Source organism: Leiobunum rupestre, chromosome 9 (assembly GCF_980474605.1).
Source record: "Leiobunum rupestre chromosome 9, qqLeiRupe1.1.hap1, whole genome shotgun sequence".
In the NCBI taxonomy this organism is placed as follows: domain Eukaryota; kingdom Metazoa; phylum Arthropoda; class Arachnida; order Opiliones; family Sclerosomatidae; genus Leiobunum; species Leiobunum rupestre.
Window position 1 is genome coordinate 26,836,572 of NC_143392.1, and position 14,729 is coordinate 26,851,300.

The 14,729-nt window shown below is 39.7% G+C and overlaps 1 protein-coding gene across 4 annotated transcripts in view; it reads right to left on the reverse strand.

Annotated features, from left to right (window-relative positions):
- unc-5 (netrin receptor unc-5) overlaps window positions 1-14,729 on the reverse strand; it is a 195,076-nt gene that overhangs the window by 37,509 nt on the left and 142,838 nt on the right. The gene's annotated exons all lie outside the window — the stretch shown is intronic.

Genomic DNA, 14,729 nt, shown 5'->3' on the forward strand with positions numbered 1-14,729 from the left:
AGATAACGTTCCTCCAACCGATACAGATGGCGCTATATAATTGGCCTAATTGACGGATTTATGCGAGAGGGAGGAGTTTAGGTAGTAGATCATATTCGAGGACCTAGAAGATAGTTTCATACGTTCTTAGTAATCTAAATAAGCTCTTGATACCCATGGGGGATTAGCTTAGATAGTAGATCGTATTAACGGCCTGGAATATAGTTTCGTACGTTCTCAGTAACCAAAAAAAAGCTCTTCATAATGAGGGAGGACGAGCTTAGTTAGTAGATCATGTTAGTGGACCTGGAATATAGTGTCGTACGTTCTCAGTAACCTAAATGAGCTCTTCATAACGAGGGAGGAGGAGCTTAGGTAGTAGATCATGTTAGTGGCCCTGGAACTTTGGAAGATAGTGTCGTACGTTCTCAGTAACCTAAATGAGCTCTTCATAACGAGGGAGGAGGAGCTTAAGTAGTAGATCATGTTAGTGGCCCTGGAACTTTGGAAGATAGTGTCGTACGTTCTCAGTAACCTAAATAAGCTCTTCATAACGAGGGAGGAGGAGCTTAAGTAGTAGATCATGTTAGTGGCCCTGGAACTTTGGAAGATAGTGCCGTACGTTCTCAGTAACCTAAATGAGCTCTTCATAACGAGGGAGGAGGAGCTTAGGTAGTAGATCATGTTAGTGGCCCTGGAAGATATTGCCGTACGTTCTCAGTAATCTAAATAAGTTCTCGACAAAGTGTAGGGAAACGATTTATTAGTAATGAAAATGCCTCGATGGTGTCGGCTGCTAGGAGGGGGAAAGGGGGAGGTAACTTCACGCGAAATCATTTTGCAGTCAATTATGTCGGCGTCGAAAACAATTGGTCGGTTGACGTTTGCGAGTCTGTTTCGTCTAGGATCGGGAAAAGGCGGTGACCGTCCAGCGGGAATTGCGTGTCTCGGGTGAATGCCCAAGTGTTTTCCCGCTTTGGAAAATCGGATAAAAATCCCCTCTCGGGGAAAGCTTTATCGACCAAAATGTGCCAGCATTCCAGGTATAGACCCCTCACTCTCGCTGCCTATAATACTTGTCACAAGAAATTTCCCTCCCGGATGCATTAATCGTGACGGACTGCTGCCGAACCACCGACGACAAAACGCTTTTATATTAAATTATTTTAGATCGCCCTTTTGTTAAGGCTTTAGGCACTGCTTTATTATAGCACGGTTAAATTTTTATAATAATATTACGACCTTGTTTCAACTAAGAGCAACAAACGCAAGGAGAACGCGGCTAGCCTTTAAACACGCTGACGCAGTGTTGCGTACAAATTTCATTGGACGAGCCTTTACGCTGAACGTTTTACGGAAAGGGGGAAGACAATTTCAAAATTTTCCCCTTCCGACGACAGAAGGTGATAAAGCGTCTAACTAATGAAAAATGTACGCGAGAAAATGCACGACTGTTGACGGGTTGCGTTCTCCTTGTGCGGGGTGCTGTGCTTGTTGCTCCTAGGTTTCAGGGTGGTCATCCCCATGCTAGGATATCAGCCTAGGCACCATTATGTTATTTTAGGTTTAAGCACCATTAGAAACTGAGTCATTATTACGTTGCGTTAGGTTAGAGACCGATGAAGCATTACGTTGTATTAGGTTACGTTTAGGCACCACTGTGTTAGGTAAGACACTGTGGCAGCATTATGTTGTGTTTGGTTAAGTTTAGGCGCCATTATGTTAGGTTAGAGACTGAGGCACAATAATTTTGTGCCAGGATAAGTTTTGACACCACCCTGCTGGGTTATTATGTTGTGTCAGGTTAAGATTATAGACGCAATTGCGTTAGGTTAGGGACTGAGGCATTATTATGTTGTGTCAGGTTAACTTTAGGCACCATTGAGTTAGGTTAGTATCTAAGCCATTCTTACGTTGCGTTAGATTATGTTTAGGCATCATGGTGTTAGGTTAAAGACTCAGGAATCAATATATTGCGTTAAGTTTAGTTTATGTACCGTTTTGTTAGGTTAGAGACATACGCATAATTATGTTGTGTCAGGTTAACTTTATTCACCATTGAGTTAGATTAGGATCTAAGCCATTCTTATGTTGCGTTAGATTATGTTTAGGCATCATTATGTTAGGTTAAAGACTCAGGCATCAATATATTGCGTTAAGTTTAGTTTAGGTACCGTTGTGTTAGTTTAGGTTTAGAAAACCATTACGTTATGTAAGGCTACAGCAAGATAACCATTACGTTATGTAAGGCTTCAGCCAGGTAACCATTACGTGATGTAATGCTTGCGCAAGATAACCATAACGTTTTGTAAGGCTTCCCCAAGATAACCATTACGTTATGTAATGCTTGCGCAACATAACATAAGGTAAGTCTTGGCAAAATGAAAAGGCAAGTGAAATTGACTTCCCAATATTGAAACAAAAAGGTTGGAATTATAAATAACATTTTAATATTGCTTCAATAATATAAGCGGCGAAACGCTGATATTGAACTATTCGCCCGTTACTTTACGAAGGATTCGAGATGGTTGAAAATACTTACACGGCTTTTACATTACGGCATCGCACCGCCCCCGTTTTAGCTATACAAGAAGGTATGAACGTCTTGAGGTCATTTTCAGGCGCGCGGCTTCAACGCTTACATTTTCAATAAAAATAGCGTCGTTTGTAAGAAAACGGAGTTTTACGATTCCGTGCCTCGGCGCCGTATAAATCCCCGACGAAAAGACGTTAAACTAAAAACGAGACTTAAGGCTCGAGTTAAAGTGAAAGGGCTTCCGCGTACACGCCTCCTTTACGATGCAAAAATTCTAAAACATTTCCCTTTTGCCTCTGAAATCCCGCCCGCAATTCCAAAGTGGAGAATTTTAGTCACGCTTATGTTTTAGAGGCCAAGTGCCCTCTTTTAACAGCTCATTTCAACTAGGAATAATATATCAAGTGTTTTACGTGATGTCATTTTTTAACACCCAAACCGCTAAAGCCAGAAGTAAATGAGACGGTATTTAAATAACCGATAATTTTCTAAACCGTTTCATTTAAAACTATTTAGTCTGATAAATTTTCGCCTGATTATTTAAAGAAATCACTTTACAATTTTCTAAAACATTCCGGATAACTTTCTTAAACATTCCGGAAAACTTTCTTTAACATTTCTGATAACTTTCTTAAACATTCCTGAAAACTTTCTGAAACATTCCGCATAACTTTCTTAAACATTCCGGATAGCTTTCTTAAACATTCCGGATAACTTTCTTAAACATTCCGGATAACTTTCTTAAACATTCCGGATAACTTTCTTAAACATTCCGGATAACTTTCTTAAACATTCCTGAAAACTTTCTAAAAGATACCGGATAACTTTCTAACTTTCCAAACATTTCTGACAGCTTTCTAAAACATTCCTGATAACTTTTTAAAACATTCCTGATAACTTTTTAAAACATTCCTGATAACTTTTTAAAACATTCCTGATAACTTTTTGAAACATTTCTGACAGCTTTCTAAAACATTCCTGAAAACTTTCTAAAACATTCCTGAAAACTTTCTAAAACATTCCTGATAACTTTTTAAAACATTCCTGATAACTTTTTAAAACATTCCTGATAACTTTCTAAAAGATTCCGGATAACTTTCTTACTTTCCAAAACATTTCTGACAGCTTTCTAAAACATTCCGGATAACAGTCCCAATAACTCTTCTATCGAATTTCAGGGGTCACAATTAACAGTTCTCGGACATCCAATTTAGGGAAAGAATCGAAAGGGTGCGTTAATTCTTCGAGTGGGTTACAATTAACGCTACGTTACCTGTGCCGTAGCATTTCGAAATCCACTAGATTTGATAGCCCGTAGTCACGGAATACAATAGCGATATTTATATTAAGCTAGAATAATTAGAAACCCAAAGGTCACGGGTTAGATTCCTGCCCCCGAGGCGATGTGATTTTACAGCATAGAGTTGGAATTACAAGCGCAGAAGAATTCTTGATTAAAATTAATTCCGCCGTTAAAACTCATTTTCAATTTAGCTAGCGACCTACCTAAACCCTCCGGTATATACAGGGTCTTTCAAAAGGTTATGCTAAAATTTGAAGGAGTTGAGAAGTATGCCTGTTTTTTCGACGCCAGAGAGCTTCAAAGTGTAGCCTACTAGCCCAAAACCAGCAGCAGGGACTTTAAATACGGTTTAAGTTACCTTTTTTACGCTGGTTATCTCGATTGGTTTACAAAGTCCTTTTTTACCTATCACACGAACCCAAACCTTAATGTTCGCGTTTCCCTGCTGCTTGGTTTGGCGCTAGTTGCAGTCTACTTCCAGGGCCAATAGGAAGACACACTTTGAAGCTCTCTGGCGCTCTTTTCACTCATCGTAGTAAAATGGGGGAAAAACAGGCATACTACTAAACTCACCCCCTACAACTCCTTAAAATGTTTGCATACCCTTTTAAAACACCCTGTAAAATTGGGGTTCCCTTACTTTAAATTGCGGAAAGTACAGATATTCGTGTTTCAAAATAAGTAAATCCAATACGTGTATTTCAAAACTCACCCGCTACAACTCCTTAAAATATTTGCACAACCTTTTGAAACACCCTGTATAAGTTGGATAAATGTAACGACAAACGATCCAAAGGGGAGGAGGGGGCTAGGTAATAGCGCTTTGACTTTAGTGAGTAAATCTTTGATGAATCCCAATTTAAAGCCCAATTGGTCTCCAGTTTTGAAAAGGGAGCTTGCGAACGCCAAGGATATCGCATCGCGAATAGTGTTAAAATGAGGATGGTTAAAATGGAAGGGGGCTTTGGGCCAGCCCCCGTGAAAGAGGGGTGGGCTGGGGGGTTGTGGTGGGCCCGGGAAGAAGGAAATGTATAGAAAAGAGAACCGATCCGTCTCTGTCCCGAACAGAAGCTTTAGAACGGCGTTCACTGCTCGGGGCGGTTCGCCCGCTCGCTATGGAAGCTAAAATGTTATCGTTTGACTTAACACCGCTATCCAAACCCGCGTTAAGGTACGGTTTGCTTTATAACGAAGGCGGGGTAATGTCAGCCGAAAAGCGCGCCTTAAAATCAAGGCGACTCGGCCGCCGGTCTTTGACGTATCGCGGTGAAACAGACGACAAGGCGCTCTCATTTCAAATTCGTAGAAAACCTCTCGGAAAGTTTTCCGAATCGGAATAAAGTCTTTATCTTTGGAAAAGCAGACTCGAAGTCGCTAATAATCAATCAATCGTACCCTATTCAATCTGCCTGGTACCGTGGCCTAATACAAATTCCCTTCCTACAACTAGAAGTTCTATAGGTCTATATTCTCCCATTCCGAAATAAAATGTTAGCAACCCCGCGGCTAGAGTCAACGAATTTCGATGTAAGGGACAATAAATTTAGGTAAGTTATCGTTTAAGCTTTAGTCGGCTCTGTTTATTTTAACGGAAGATAAAAGAAATGAAAGTAAACCTTATAGGAATTTATATTTATTAACCGTATATGGTTTACCCGAGGGATTTGTTTTCATAGAAATTTATTTCGTCTGAAGAAGTGAGGACACAAAATAGACAAATCTAGAGCTCGGCGTTTGGATAAGAATTAATCACTTTATTTGTTTTTATCCAAAACACACATTTATCCACAAATTATCCGAAAAAATCTATTATTTTTACATGTTAAATTGCTTTTTAGTCTGGATAATATCCACGAATAAACAGTTAATCGTAATTTTTATGGTTAATCGAAATTTTAGCGGTTAATTTATCTGTTTCGCCGAGCTCTAGACAAATCAGAAGATAGGAGTGAATATGGCTGCCTTAGAAAATATATATTTTTATTTTAAAGGTTTTAAAAAACTTTGCAGTCTCAGTCAGATTAGGCGATTGCTATTTCTGCTACTGTAGTTCAAATTTGTTTCTATAGTCCTTGGACGTACATGAAGATTGTGTAGCTTTCCAACGCGCTACCCAAATCTATATTTTCTCATTCGATCTAATCAGCTCGAAGTAGACGAAATTGCATTAAATAACATTGTCAATTAGTTTTTATGAGGTGTGACGAACTGCTGTAATCGCTTTATAATGTACTTTTGAGGACAACCACCTACATCCTAACAGTGGGGTAGCTAAGGTCTCCATTATGGGGCCCCTTGAAACCTTGGCCCACGCATTGCGGGGTCTGCAGGGTAGTTATTTACGCTACTGCTCGCTAACTATCCGTCGTTGGCATTGACATGGAGACGAGCAAACTGCACTGTCTCACTAATGTGGGGTGGTGGAGTGGTTTAAACTTTCACCTCACAGCAAGCGAAGCCGAAGCCGTGTTCGATTCCAGCTTGTGGTACTGGGCGAAAACTTGGGAACCATTAGCTGCAAACTATTCGTGAGTTCTGAACCGTTCAACCAGTCCCCATGCGCACTATTCGGCAAAAAAATCTAGAACTACCCAAATGCAAACTATTCGCAGACAAGAACCTCTTGTTGAACCGTTCGGAACCGTTCTAAATGGTACCTGCTCAAGAGCAAGTACTGGCCGGAACTCAAGGTTGAAATCTCTAAAATTCGTCTGCACATCGGGCTGCGTACGTCAAATCGTACGAATCACAACTATTCGTACAAAAGTTCTGAACTATCCAGAACTTTTGCGTGACGTTACAGCTCAGTCCTAAGCCGTTCTCTTAACGGTTCAGAACTCACGAATAGTTTTCAACTATTCTTTCCACGTTGAGTTCCATCTCCCCTGGTTTAAGGAGTTTTCCACTGAGTTCTTCTTTTTACCTTTTCATGAAGTTAACGGTAATAGTAAGTTTAGGGAGCTGTTGGGTCGCGTGGCATGCAGGGCTTGCCACCACCCTCCTACGCGTTGTAACCCGGCCACCTGAATTAATGGCTTTAAAAGTCACTTGACGACTTAGGCTTATGTGGTGCCTTGGTATTAGCCTAGCAGATAGGTGGTTTCATTTCACTTATTCCGGGATATCGGAGTAGGGTGAGAAGAATAACGCTATGGCGTTAGTTTACTCAGATTCTGTGGTGGCGAATAGTTTGAGTCGGAGTAAAATATTGCCCTTTTCAGCAGATAAATTCTGGCTAGCAAACGACAAAATCCGAATTACTCCTTTACACCTCCTTTTCAGAAGAAGTAAAAAGAATAGCCCTAATACTCCGAAACAAGCGAATACTTTATGGGCCGGAGTAATTCTCATCCCAGGAACAGGCGAATAAAACGTTTTAGGATAAAAAAGGTACACTTTTAGTCCGAGAACAGGCGACAAAAAATAAAGTCTATTAAAATAAATAATAAAGTCTATTAAAATAAATAATAAAGTCTATTAAAATAAATAATAAAGTCTATTAAAATAAATAATAAAGTCTATTAAAATAAATAATAAAGTCTATTAAAATAAATAATAAAGTCTATTAAAATAAATAATAAAGTCTATTAAAATAAATAATAAAGTCTATTAAAATAAATAATAAAGTCTATTAAAATAAATAATAAAGTCTATTAAAATAAATAATAAAGTCTATTAAAAAACTAGTCTTTGATGGTGACGATGGCAACCGGAAGTTCGTTGTCGCACCTTCAAAGACTGTGTCTCTATACGGATCGTATGCAGTCAGGAGATATCGCGTGAAGTGCGTCGCGACTCGGATCTCGTCCAACAGTATACATTCAATATCGACACGACCGAAACGGCGCGCGCCTCTGCGAGAGGAGACGTAGATTGTGGCCGTAAAGAGCAATGATGTAATCAGACGCGGGGTGCCGCCCCAGAGAGAGAGAGTGAGAGAGAGATGACTTTTTCATTCACCGCTGCGCTCCGGATTCATCCATCAGAAGCAACTCGGGTAACGTTCGGGCTAAGCCCTCGCCGAGCTCAACCCGAGTGAAACTTACCCCGAGTTATCGTGGACTGTACCTCCTACCTCACCCTGGAATTAAGTAGCGGATGATAGTGGGGAGCTGGGGTTCGGGGTTTTACGGTGCCGGCGCAATCTCGCCTTTAACGTCGTCACGTCAATCTAGATAGGCAGGGTTACCGCTATTAACCCGAAGTCATCTTCGCTTTCAGGTAATCCTGGCGCCCGGATGTGGAACAGTGGGGGCCTGGATAATGTAAATTTATAGTGCCCGTAATGACGTGATCGGAATTGGCCCCCTTTAAGACCAGCACCGCGGCCCCTTGAATACGGAAACTAGATCCGACTTAATTTTTGACGTTTCGGTTAAATATAAAGTCCATGATATAATGTTGGTAGAATTTAGTGGAATCACGGTTGATTTCCACTATTTGGTCACGCGAGTATTGTATAGATTGGCTACAATTTTAATGGAGATGGGTAAAGGTACAACCAGGGTTGGCAAAAAAACGGTTTTTTAAAAATTTATAAATCCAGTATGCTTAAAACCGGATGTAACAGTTGGCTTAAGCCGGTTAAAACCATTAAAGGGATAATGAAATCGGAAAATACAATACCTTCAAACTATTCAGCTTCCAAAACTACATATTTTTCCAATTTACAGTCATTAGAAAAAATTTAAACTCTAATTTTAAGAAAATAAAAACTATGCCGAAAAAAGCAGATGCCGCCAACGCGAAATCGCCGTGTGTTTTGAAAATCCCGGAATCTGTACGGACGCCCAATGAGAGGCGACTTTTGAAGTTAAAACGTCGCCTCTCATTCTTAGGCATTGGCTGAACTATTCCAGGGCAACATTTCAACAAGTTGGGCAATCGTAAAGACATTTTATAAAATCAACTATTGCTTATAACTAGCTGTCATTACTTGCGACAAAAAGTGAAGGTTAAGTTTTAGTTTATTCAATATTTCTAATTAATTTCTCAATTTTTTTAATATAAAAAAGTAGTTTGAACCATGGATTTTTTTCGGTGGTTAAATCCGGCATAAACCAGGGTGGTTTAAATAAGTCTGGCTGGCTCTTGCCAACCCTGGGTACAATACACTTTGACCTTAGTCAAATAAGGAAAAATTAATAAATGTCATCATCTACTTTATAAGCATGTTTATTTAATAATAATAATAATAATAATAATAATCAGCTAGGCTAATACCCAAGGCACCACCTTAGGCCTAAGTCATCAAGCGACTTCTAAAGCCATTAATTCAGGTGGCCGGGTTACAATGCGTAGGAGGGTGGTGGCAAGCCCTGCATGCCAACAGCTCCCTACACTAACTATTACCGTTAACCTCGACAAGTTTTTACAGAAGGGGAAACTCCTAAAACCAGTGAGAGAGAACTTGCAACCTCAACGCAGAAGGAGTGGTTCCGAGGTTTCACCCAGTGCCACAAGCTGGGATCGAACCCGGCTTCTCTTGCTGCGAGGCGAAAGTGCTAATAATAACGTCTCTATAAGGCCCCGTAAATATTGTTCTATCGGGGTTCCCACTCCCCGAATCCACGACTAAGGCAAATAAAGTAGCAATAAATTTCTATCATTTTTATACCCAATTTTCTATAATGATAATCGCGATTAATAACTTCTCTATTGGAGTCCGTAGTTATGATTTTATCGGTGCCCGGGACCACTCTTGGAAAATAACAGGACCTAGTCCCGCCAAAGATATCTTAGTCCGCGCTTAGTTTTATAAAATATCGTTGATTTAAACCGAGGGAGACCACCCTTTATGGAAAACATAATGAAAAATATCGTTTTGACCTTTGGAAAATGAATAGAAGAGTGCCACACAATGTTTCGGCGGTAATTTGCAATTCCTAATTCCTTTCTCCGGGCTGCTTTGGAGCCCGGGCGCGAGCCACTATCGCCCGCATTTGCGTACGAAAGACTGAAATGATGTCCTACGCTTTTTCATAACTTTTCGGCGTCTTTAGAACTCGCTCGCGGAGAGAAGAGATTTCAGTCGCCATTATTCATTCAATGTCCGAAAAAAATGTTCCGGCATCGAGTAAGGGGCCTTCCTTTGTCAGTCCGTTGGTCCCTTTTCAAATGCTAATTCTTAAAGACCACCCCGGCAGCCGAAAAGCAAGTTCGGTTCGTACCGCCGCCGCTTTTGGGGGACTTCAAGAGCAGACTACTGTCCGAAACATATTTATCCCACGAACTAGAAAAAAGAACACCTACCAGATTCGTAGACAATGGAATCGGTGGGTTTATTCGAGTCTGAATAATGAGTCATTTTTTGCCCTTTCGAAAACGTACCATACAAATTGAAATTACGTATCTGGATAAGTTGAAATAGATGAATTTACTTGTCGGGTGCGCTTTTTAAACCGCACTATTGATCCGGTGGTAAGAATTACTCTACGCCGTACACTATTGACTAACAAGGAGACGACCCGAGGTGTAACACACCGATTTGGTTCAAACTCGGGGGTTTGGTAGACCTTCGTGTAACTTGAAACACCCTAAAGGGAAATGTCTCCATAGGCAACCGTTTTGCCATGACAACCAAAATGGAAATTTTAACATAGAAAATAACATGGGAATCTGACCAATATTAAGGGTACCCCCCCCCCCCTGTAAAAAATTTTAATTTTTTAAAAATGCTAAAAATAGAAAATATAAATAAGAAAATAATGAAAATGTTCGAAGTTGATGAAAATCTTTACAGGGGTACCCTTAAAGTCGGTCAGATTCCCATGTTATATTCAATAGGAAAATTTCCATTTTGTGTTGTCAAAAACATTTTTGGTTGCCATGGCAAAACGGTTGCCTATGGAGACATTTCCCTTTAAGGTTTTTCATGTTACATAAAGGTCTACCTAACCCCCGATTTTGAACAAAATCGGTGTGTTACACCTCGGGTAGTCTCCTTTGTAAGTGCAGCTGGGATTTAGGCTACACTTTCTACTTTACCCTAAAAGCAAAAGGTACAGCGGAGTAATAGGATTTGGGCTACATTTTCTACTCCTCCTCAAAAAGAAGAGTAAGGACGCGTAATCGGATTTGGTCCTCCGTAATAGCCGTCTGTTTAGTTGGAAGCTACTCTATATGTAAGCCAAGATAATGGAATATTTAGGAGTAAGAGGTAGAACAGGTTAAAGGTATTTATTATCCACTTATATTTTCAGGAACTTATTTTACCACGGTTATGTTGCAAGAATTTTAGTAAAATGACGTCAAATGAATGAGTTTTGACGTATTTTATCGTGCACTCTATACAGGGTGTTTCAAAAGGTTTTTCAAAAATGTTAAGGAGTTGTAGGGGGTGAGTTGAGAAGTATGCCTGTTGTTTCCCATTTTCCTACGATGAGTTAAAAGAGTGCCAGAGAGTTTCAGTGAGTTGCAACAAGCGCAAAACCAACGCTTCTTGTGTTTGTTACATCTAGTTTCCAGTGAATTCTTAAAACAATAGGTGTTTCTATAAAATACCTGAGGTCATGTGATAATGTTTTGTCTACGTCACTTAGCTGTAGCTCTTGAAGGTAGAGAGCACGCGCGGCAGTCGCGAGACCCTTCGCAATCTAAACCCACGTGCAAAACTCGCGTGCAAGTAAAGCATTTAAATATTTATGCTTCTAATTTTTATTGTTTTATTTTATAAAAACACCTATTACCTTTACTACTTAATAGGATTTATTCACCTGATTACTTAAATGAATACACTCACGGTTTCACGCTGGAAAATATGATAAAATTTTAAGAGAGAGACTCGGTCTCCCAAACGTAAACTATTAAAGAAGAATCTAGGCTGGGTGGAAGAGACACGGCCTACTTTTAGACGGGATATAGAAATGAGAGGGATCGATTACATTCGGACGTCGATCCGCCAGGAAGCCGAGAAACCCCGCGGCTTTCTCTTCCCAGCCACACACCATCCAATTAAGAGACCAGGCAATGAAATGACCCCGCAGCTAGCATTAACGAAAAGCGCCACGGCAAAGAGGCACACCGGAGCGAAGACACCGAGGTGACTCTCTCCCGCGCCTCTTCCAATCAAGACTCGTTGGCCAATTTGGAGCCGAAATAGACAATGGCAAATGGGTAGGCGTTTGGGAGTATCGGGGAACGCGAAGACGTCTTTGTTTGCCAGGCGTAGGAAGAAGAACGAGATTAACTGTAATATTGGTCGTTAGGCGATCGCTCAATTCGATGGTCGCGGGTTCCTATTATTAGGAAGCTATTTAGTTTCGAGGAGCGCCGAGAGATGGCGCTGCTACAAGCGCCTAATGGTACTTGTCTCGTAACGGAAACCGTGTTTTATCTACCCGGGTTTTTATCGTATACGGAGGGACAGTTGTAAAGAGGTAATTTAAAATAGCTGAGTTGGCCGCCGCCACACTCTTATTAGCCCTTCATCCCAACTTCTCTGTAGTGCTTGTCAAATATTGAACCAGCTATACGGGGGAACACTCGGTCCGATATGGTTCGGAGTACCCTCGAAAGGTATCGGGAACTCGACGGAAAGCCCATTATACGATTTGATTGGCATTGTATTCGCCGCGAGGGAAAAACGAGAACTCCATCGTACCGGATTCCCCGCTCTACTTCAAAACTTGTTTCCCGCGTGTAGTTTTGAATGGTGAGGGTGGACTAAGCCGATTATACGAAGATTGGGTTTAATTCGTCACCATCTACATCTGTTGTATTTCCTGAATACGTTTTTAACGAGTTGAGGGGTTTCTTTTCATTTTTCAGTCTCTTGGGAGGTTTGAATTTTTCATAGCGAAGTTAGAATCTCGATTTCGAAATATAGTTTAGAATTCAAGGATCGTGTTAGCTTTCGTATTGCAATCGGGTATGGAGTATTTATTTTAATAATCTACAATTCTTAAAAAATATTCAATTTCTATAAATTTAATGGGTAAATTTATGGACATCTAAAAGGCATATTTGCTTGAGACAACATTTTTAAACATTTTTGTTTGTGAAAGTGTAATTCTTAATAAAAACTTGTTGAGTTTAACGGTAATAGTGAGTGTAGGGCGCTGTTGGTTCGCGTGGCATGAAGAGCTTGCCACCACCCTCATACGCATTGTAACCCGGCCAATAATGGGAATTATAAAACTTCAATATTTTAAAAGTGACACCAAATAAGTTGAAAAATGATTGTTTTCCAATGTCAAAAATATTATTACCATGGTAAAACAACGCTTTTAAGAGGTTTTACCATTCTGATTATAAGCCCATGGTAATTCTTGAATATTGGTACTAAAAGGTTCAGTTATAAAAACATGACCAACACGTTGTGTAAAATGCGGAAGGCAGTTCACTACGATGATTAAGTTTGCACCCTTGATCTATTAAATCCAATTAAGATGATTAAATGAATTAAATCACGATTAAATCGATTTAGTGATTAAGCCGATTAAATCACGATTAAATCGATTTAGTGATTAAGCCGATTAAATCACGATTAAATCGATTAAGTGATTACGCCGATTAAATCACGTTTAAATTGATTTTGTGATTAAGCCGATTAAATCACGATTAAATGAATTTTGGGATTAAGCCGATTAAATCACGATTAACTGAATTTTGGGATTAAGCCGATTAAATCACGATTAAATCGATTTTGTGAATAAGCCGATTAAATCGATTTAGTGATTAAGCCAATTAAATCACGATTAAATCGTTTAAGTGATTAAGCCGATTAAATCACGATTAAACTGATTAAATCGTGGTTAAATTAGATTAAAAATGTAATCACGATTAGCACGATTTAATACATTTAATTGGGTTTAATCCGATTATTTATGCACCCGAAAGGGGGGTGATCTGCCCCTCGGCAAAATGTATCTCCATTGACTTAGGTCATTTCCCTTTGTGACCCGTGTATGCCATCAAAGTTGTACAAAAATGTGCACCTTTGCACGGAATATTTAAATATCATTAATATAATTATTATTATAATAATTTCAGGTGCAGAGCACGCAAAGTGAAACACTCTTTTGAAAACATGGTTTGAAAATTGTCATTGACTTTATGGGCTTCGTGCGTAAATGATCAGTACCCATGAGTAATCAAACCATATTTCCTACAGTGTTCAATTAAATGAATAATAATTTAATAAACCAAACTCCCTACGGAGTTCACGCCCACGGAAAACCCCACGTTACTAAATCCACTACGTATAATCGCTTATAAATATGTATAAGCCAAAACTTTCCAAGTCCAATGCGAAAAAACTCCGGGTAGAGAAATCCCATTAAAATCCACCGCATAATCATCAAGCTATCGTCACTTTTATGAAAGAGCAACGAAACAAGGTACCCCTCCAAAAAAATATCCCCTTTCAATATAAATTATCGACAACGCGCCTAGTTGGCGGATATCAATTAAGCAAAGTGTCTCTAAATAATTAACTAATGAATAAATTTATAGAAAATAATATAGCGGCCCCAAATTTTCGCTTGAATGAAAGGAGATATTTGAAAGATATTATCGCGAATATCTGCGGCGAAACAGAGGCGTTTTCGACGCGGTGCCATTAAAGGCTCCGATATTAAACGCGCTAAAAAGATGAATGATCATGAAAAGGCCTTAACGACCCCGGCTGGCTCAAAAATAAAGCGACACCAGCAAGCCTTTTAATTGGAAATTAAGCGTTTGCTGGGAGCCGATAACCTTTTTTCGCCCTTTGCTCTTTTTATAGGTCCTGGAATAATCTATATTCTTTAGAATAGATGGCGCTAATTACTCCTGCGTGGATTAATTCTTCCCGTGACGTCTTTCACGTCGCTTATCGCGTCTTATGGCGGGTTTAATTATAAAGATTGGTCGTTCAAATTCAATGAAATTTAAATCCACCAGGAGGGATAGCAACGTTGTTGACCCCTG